We start from the raw sequence: 6,570 nt of genomic DNA on the forward strand, positions 1-6,570 counted from the left end.
CCCCAAACTCTGAATGCTGAAATATTTCAGCAGTAAACTCTGTTGGCTGAAAATTTTCAGCCCTCTATCTCTCTGAAAGCTGATCATAACCAGCTGGAAACTCTGTTTGTTGAATTTCTTCAGCACTCAACACTTTTTGCTGAGTTACCTCAGCCTCTGACTCAATCTGTGACATAAAATCTGCAATTTCATGAAACATGTCCAGGGACTGCACTAATACATTACCATGACAATTCAGCATATCAGTTTTCAGCATATCTCCCATCTCTGTCATCGTATCTGCACAAATCACATTGTCATACATCCCATCTATGTGCTCATCATCCTCCAAAATTCCTACATTTTTCAAATTTTTCTCCTTCCTGCATATATACTGCCTGGCAGCTCTAGATAACCTAGAAGTCTTCTGATAACTCATCGAACTGTTTGCTGAAATCCCAACAAACCCGGAGGAGAAAACACCGCTGCCAGGAGGCGAGAACTCCAATCTCCTTTGCTCTGTACCACCGTCATCTCGCGAAACGGCGGTACCTAATGAGAACCCGAATCCCTCACAGTGGGCAAAGGTGCATCTCTGAGAGTATCTCTGTTTCTAACATGGTTCACACATACAGTCATAAATTGAACTGCTCTCATACCATCTTTACTGCGAATCCGTGCATAAGCAGATCCATCATCCATGACCTTTGTTTCCATGCGCATCTCGGTAATGAATGGCTGACCAAGAATTATGGGATAAGAGCATGAATCCTGCACAAAGAAATGAAAATCCTCCTCTACATCACCAATAGAAACCTTGACACTAGGACAGGCAGCATACAAATCACCTGCAGTGTTATTGGTGGCTCTCATACGCCACCCATGCTCTACATCCATAGGCCATCTGTTACTCTCATAAACTCCACGAACTATGAGATTAATCTCTGAACCATGATCACCCAATGCAACATAAGGCACCTGTTTCTCTCCAATCTTTACCATCGTCTCTATAGTTGCCCTAGCCCAATGGCTCCACGAAAAGTGACTATGCAGTATCATGACAGGCTCATCAATTTCAGCATAATGCATAGGCTAAACCCTCTTCTCTACCTGCGGAAAAACAGAAGCATTATCAACCATAACCTCATCCTCATCCTCATGCAACTCCCCAATCAAAACTCCCTGTGTATCAGTGGTAGATAATGCATGCCTTTTCCTCTTCAGGACCTCCTGAAATTGATCCTGAAACTCTCTTTTTGAGATGCCCAAAATCTCAGAAATAGTGAAAGTCACCTCACTGCCAAGTATCTTATCATTAAAGATTTTCTTCATTTCTGTAGATGTCTCAATATCGGACATCAATCTGAATCCTGGCTGCTTTCTCTCTCTAGGCTCTTGCCTCTTTTCTCTCTTTTGAGCATCCTCCATCTGTCGATCTGGCCCTGGTCTTGAAGACGGTCCTGCAGTAGGTGGAGTAACAAACTCACCCCCTCTAGTCTTCTTAGCTGCACTTGGATTTTCTTCATCCCTCTTACGCTTCTCCTCAACAAATACATTTGCACCATGAGATTTAGCCAAATAAGCATAAATAGAATACCTGTCAACAGGCGAGTCCCAACCTGTCTCTAATCTGATGCTAGAGCCTACACTAGTCAAAACAGTTTGCTGAATTTTCCCCTTGTTTGCAGTCTCCATAGCATAAGTCCATAGCGCTGACTGAGTCTCTGATCCCTTCTCAATCTGGACTCCATATGCAGAAGCATCACCTCTAGCTGTCACATAAGAAGTACGCGCAGCCATGTCATCCACTAACTTCTTCATTCCACCTTTACCAAAGTTGGTAGCAAGTGGAGCTCCTGTCTCAGTCAACCAAATCTTACCATCTTGCCCCCAATATACCAAATTCTGCCTCCTTGCATCCTGGAAAGAGTCACAATCCCTGCAATGCTGATGCTCCGTACTATCACACCAAATACATCTCCGATCTCTCCTAGGTGCACTAGGAGCACTCCTAGGTGCAGTAGGAGCGCTAGAAGAAGCAGTAGGTGCAATCAAAGCAAACTGCTCCTTCAACTTTCCCACCAACTCCGCTTTGACTGACTCCAGTGTCAAATCTGTGATGCCTTTGATTATGTCATCAAGAGAAGTAGGTACCGATGGAGCGGATGGTTTTGGAGCAGAAGGTGTAGGCATCGATCGTGGAACAGGAGGAATAGGTGGAGTGGCAACAGTAGGCACTGGCATAGGCCAAGAAACTGGCTGAGGAGGAGAAGAAATAACAGGGATAGAAGTAGGCATAGGAGCAGATGATGGTGTAGGTGTCATGGAACCATTCTGTAGGCGAGTCTTCCATATCCTCCTCTTGGTCAAAGTCGAGACTGCATCCTGAGCATCCTACCAATCCGTTGACTCTTCTTCTTCACACAATATATAAGGTTGACTCTTCTTCTTCATTCAGACAAGAATAAATCTTCAGGAGCAGAATTTGTTTTTAAATTGACTGGAAAAGTGTCGCAGTTTTTATCGGACAAACAACAGAGATCAGTTCATGATTCAAAAAAAAGGCAAAACAACATGTTTCTTCTAGCTTTGTGACTGCATATACATCATGTCAAGGTGGATTTTCAGTGATGTTGAGGTTCTTTGAATTGAGATGAATGCAGGAATCATCATCAAATGACAACCACAGTATTTGAGAAGAGTAACATCGATGAAGGGTAGAATGATTTTTGTTTTTAAACATGTTCATAGGAGCTTCAGGTGTCTTCTTCCTCATCTTCTGGAGTACACCCGTCTATGTCATCATCTTCTACTTCCATAGGACCTATGCACCACAGTGATCATAAAATTCGCTTTCTCTACTGAATATGTAGACCACAGCCGCAGAAGCCGCATGATAGCTATCATCTGTAATCGACTTCTCTTTCATCACTATGCAGAGTTCCTAATGTAGCTCAAATAAATCAAAAGCTTTAGTATAATCATCCAGAGTTAGCTTAATTTGCTTTTAACTTGCTTCAACGCTTGATCTTCTCTTCTGATGTCCTTGTACACTTCATCTTCAGCATCTTCGGCTCTCTTCTTCAATCCTGTTCGTTCCTCCCTTCAATCTTTTGTTCTCTCTTCCAGTGAAGTAACAGAATCCCTTTGATCTACAGCGCCTCAATCAGACAAAGGAAGCTGTTGAGTGTTGAAATGACTTGTTTTTTGGATGATTTTTGTTGTTTTTTAGAGTTGAATGGTTGATTTTAAGGGATGATTGATTGATTAGGAAGTGGTTTGAGAGGGTTTTGGATGATATTTATTGTGTTTTGGAAGATTATGATGTTTGTTGGTGGTTCTGTGATGTTCTGATAGGTTCTGAATGGTTCTGTATACCTTCTGTTTTGTTCTATTTTTGGTCTGTTTTTGTTCTGATTGTCTTCTGTAAGGAGGGATGGAGTATAGATTGATGAAGAATGAGATATTGTGAAAGCTTATTGAATGTTTTGTGAGAGTTTGAAATGGTTTGAGAATGAGTTATGAGGTTTTGATGACCTTCTGTAACCTTCTGTAGAGCTTCTGTAGACTGTTCTGTTTCTGTTCTGCTTCTGTACTGTAGCTATTCTGGTACTGTTCTGTAGACTGTTCTGTAAGTGTTCTGTGGAATGTATGTGTGACTTTGGGAAAGTTTTCTAGCCTTGGAAAGAGGTGAATACAAGTGCAAAAGAGCTGAAAGAAGTGGAAGAAGTAGCTGCTGAAGACTCAAGAGAAGACTAGAGTGAAGTAACAGTAGTGAGCTGTGAAGAGACACTGTAGTGGCTCTGGTGACCCTTCATATCAGACATACCTCTTGGGAGGGGTATCCACGACCTAAGAGTGATTATTGAGAGTAATTTTGAGAGATTGTAGTGAGGATATGATGTATTATTGATGGAGTGAGATAGAGAGAGTCAGAGATAGCCAATTCTATTGAAACAGAGTGATTGTATATGAGAGATTGAGAGAAAAGACTATGAAGATATTGAAGATGAATACTATGTGATGTATTTCCATTCAAAGATGGTGTCCTTCTTTGTTTTCTTTGGTCTATTGATGGATTTTGTGAAGATGTTGAAGAATATGGTTGATTCTATTAAAACCGTGGGAGATCTATATGATGCTGCATGAAGATTTGTTGTGCCTGGTGTTTTTTTCTTCATTGTGATCATATGAAACATGATAAACAAGCTTGTTGATGTTACAAGATAGATTTTCTTGCAAGAGAATTCCCTTTTCCTTGGTGTTCCTCTCGGGGCTCCATGTTTTTGGTGCGCAGCCGGGGAAACTTGCCATCAACAAGCACCAAAAGAGGCTGAAAATGAAGGAAATGGCATTGCCAAGAAGAGAAGAATTCAATGGATGTTTGTAAAATTCCTTCTTCCACTGAAGAGTTGGAATTTCTTATAATCAAAGCCACTTTCCACAAAAAGTTCATCCCACAATGGCAGAAACACATCACCATCATGATGCATGCTCTATGTGGTGGACAGTTTCCTCTTCCTATTAAAGCAGCAGAAACTTGCATCTTGGTGGCAAACTGTTTGGGAACAAACTGAAGAACAGAAACAGAGAGAATGAACATCCATGGAAGATTTGGCATTCATTGAGAAGTTTCCAGACAACATCAAGTGGGAGATTGTGAAGAAGCTTCAGGAGTCTTGGTCTGTAGAGGTTCACAGAGACAAGAAGGAAAAAAGTTGGAACTTGTTCGTGGATGCTCAACAGCAAGATACATGGGATGCTTGGTGTACTGATAATCTTCTGTTTGTTCAATTAGCAACCCACTGGAAGTTGGTAGACAGAGTGTTTTTTACAACATACACTATTGAAACCATCAGAAGCTGGCATTACTATAATGATGGCACCACCACAATGCTCAGACGTATGCATTTTGACACCTTCAGAACCGAATACCTTCCTCTGTGTAGTGGCATGAAAGCAGAATTCAGGGACGTTGAAAAGAAAGAAGTAGAAGAAATGTTGGCAAGAGAGTCCTCCAGAGACTGAAGCCTTCTGTTAACCCTCTGTGGAGCACTAACAACATAGTGGAGTCAACCCCCTGATGAATGACGCAATAAAAAGGCAAGCGTTAGAACGAGTCCAGAGGTACGTAAGAAGAGAGAAAGCAAGAATCAGAGCCGAGAGCGAGCTCGAAGCAGAAGCCGCCTTTGACGCCCTTGCGGAACTCTTTACAGAAGTCCCAATGGCACATCAAGCCCTTCCTCCTCCTGCTTGAGGTCCACTTCCAAGCCAGATCCGTCCTGGAAATATTGATGACAGACCAGCGAATGTAGTCCCATTGCCAGTTTTTAAGGGAGAATACAATGAAGACCCCGATCTTCATGTAGCAGAGTTTATGGTAGCGTGTGTGGCTAACAATGCCAGAACCCCTGAGCATTGGTTGGCAATATTCCCCGCCACTTTCAAGGGCGCGGCGTTTCAGTGGTATGAGAGACAAGCAGCAGGAACTTTTGGCACATGGGACGACTTGAAGTTGGCCTTCCTCACTAAATTCAGGCGTGAAGGTTTTGAAGAGCGGATGAGAGAGGAATTTATGAACCTAAGTCAGTCCTCTGGAGAAAGAGTAGAAGCCTATGTCTCACGAATGGAATCCATCCTGAAGAGATGGACTAACCATAATCTAGATGATGGCATTCAAAAGGGGGTATTTCTCAGAGGATTACAACCAGAAGTCCGTAAGTTTGTGGAGCTGCAAAGACCAGCCACACTGCAAGCTGCAACAGAAGGTGCAAGACTGTACGATGAAGTGGAAGCTAGATTAGCGATGAATACAGGAAGAGGAGTCCTACCTCCTCTGGTGCCAGGAATGATGTACCCACCAAATGCAGTCCCAGGGACTATTCCCTATCCCTACCAACAGATGCCCCCGGTATCACAGTACAGTGTACCAAATCCACAATGGCCACAATCCATGCCTCAAATGGTGGTTCCACCACAACAACAATGGTCCCAACCAATTTCCTCAATGCCAAATCAACAGCAACCGTGGAACCCTACCCACTGGGGTCAACAGCCAACAGTTCAAACAGGAGCCCTGAATCAGAACCAGAACAGAGACCCCTCTGTACCAACCCAACCCGTTTATGCAGTGATTACAGAGACTCCTCAAAACCCTCCTGCCAGTACGTCCGGAGGAGAAAGCTTGAAGGATTATTTATCCAACTCAGTTGCAAACATAAAAAAGGAGTTGATGGATGTGATTACAGAACAACTACAGACGTTGAAAGTGAATACCGCTAGCATATCCAACGTTGCAGGAGCAGGAAGAGATGTGATGCGGTCAAATACTTGGTGTGGTAAGTGTCATCAAGCAGGTCATTTAGCCACTGAATGTACACGAAAACCAACAATCCCTGGAGCCTTCTGTTCCTACTGTTTGCGGAAGAACCATACAGAGGACATTTGCTCTCTGAAGGAGATGCATGACAGGAGAAGAAAGGAAGAAGACGCAAGATTCAACTTGCTGGAATCCAAAATGACAACACAAGATATTGGACCCAAGCCTAGAGAGTTTGGTCCTAATTTCGGACCCAGAAGATTTCCCTCTCA

The sequence above is a fragment of the Lygodium microphyllum genome, chromosome 22, assembly GCF_053477565.2.
Source record: "Lygodium microphyllum isolate KBCC chromosome 22, Lygodium_microphyllum_v1.1.10, whole genome shotgun sequence".
Lineage (NCBI taxonomy): Eukaryota > Viridiplantae > Streptophyta > Polypodiopsida > Schizaeales > Lygodiaceae > Lygodium > Lygodium microphyllum.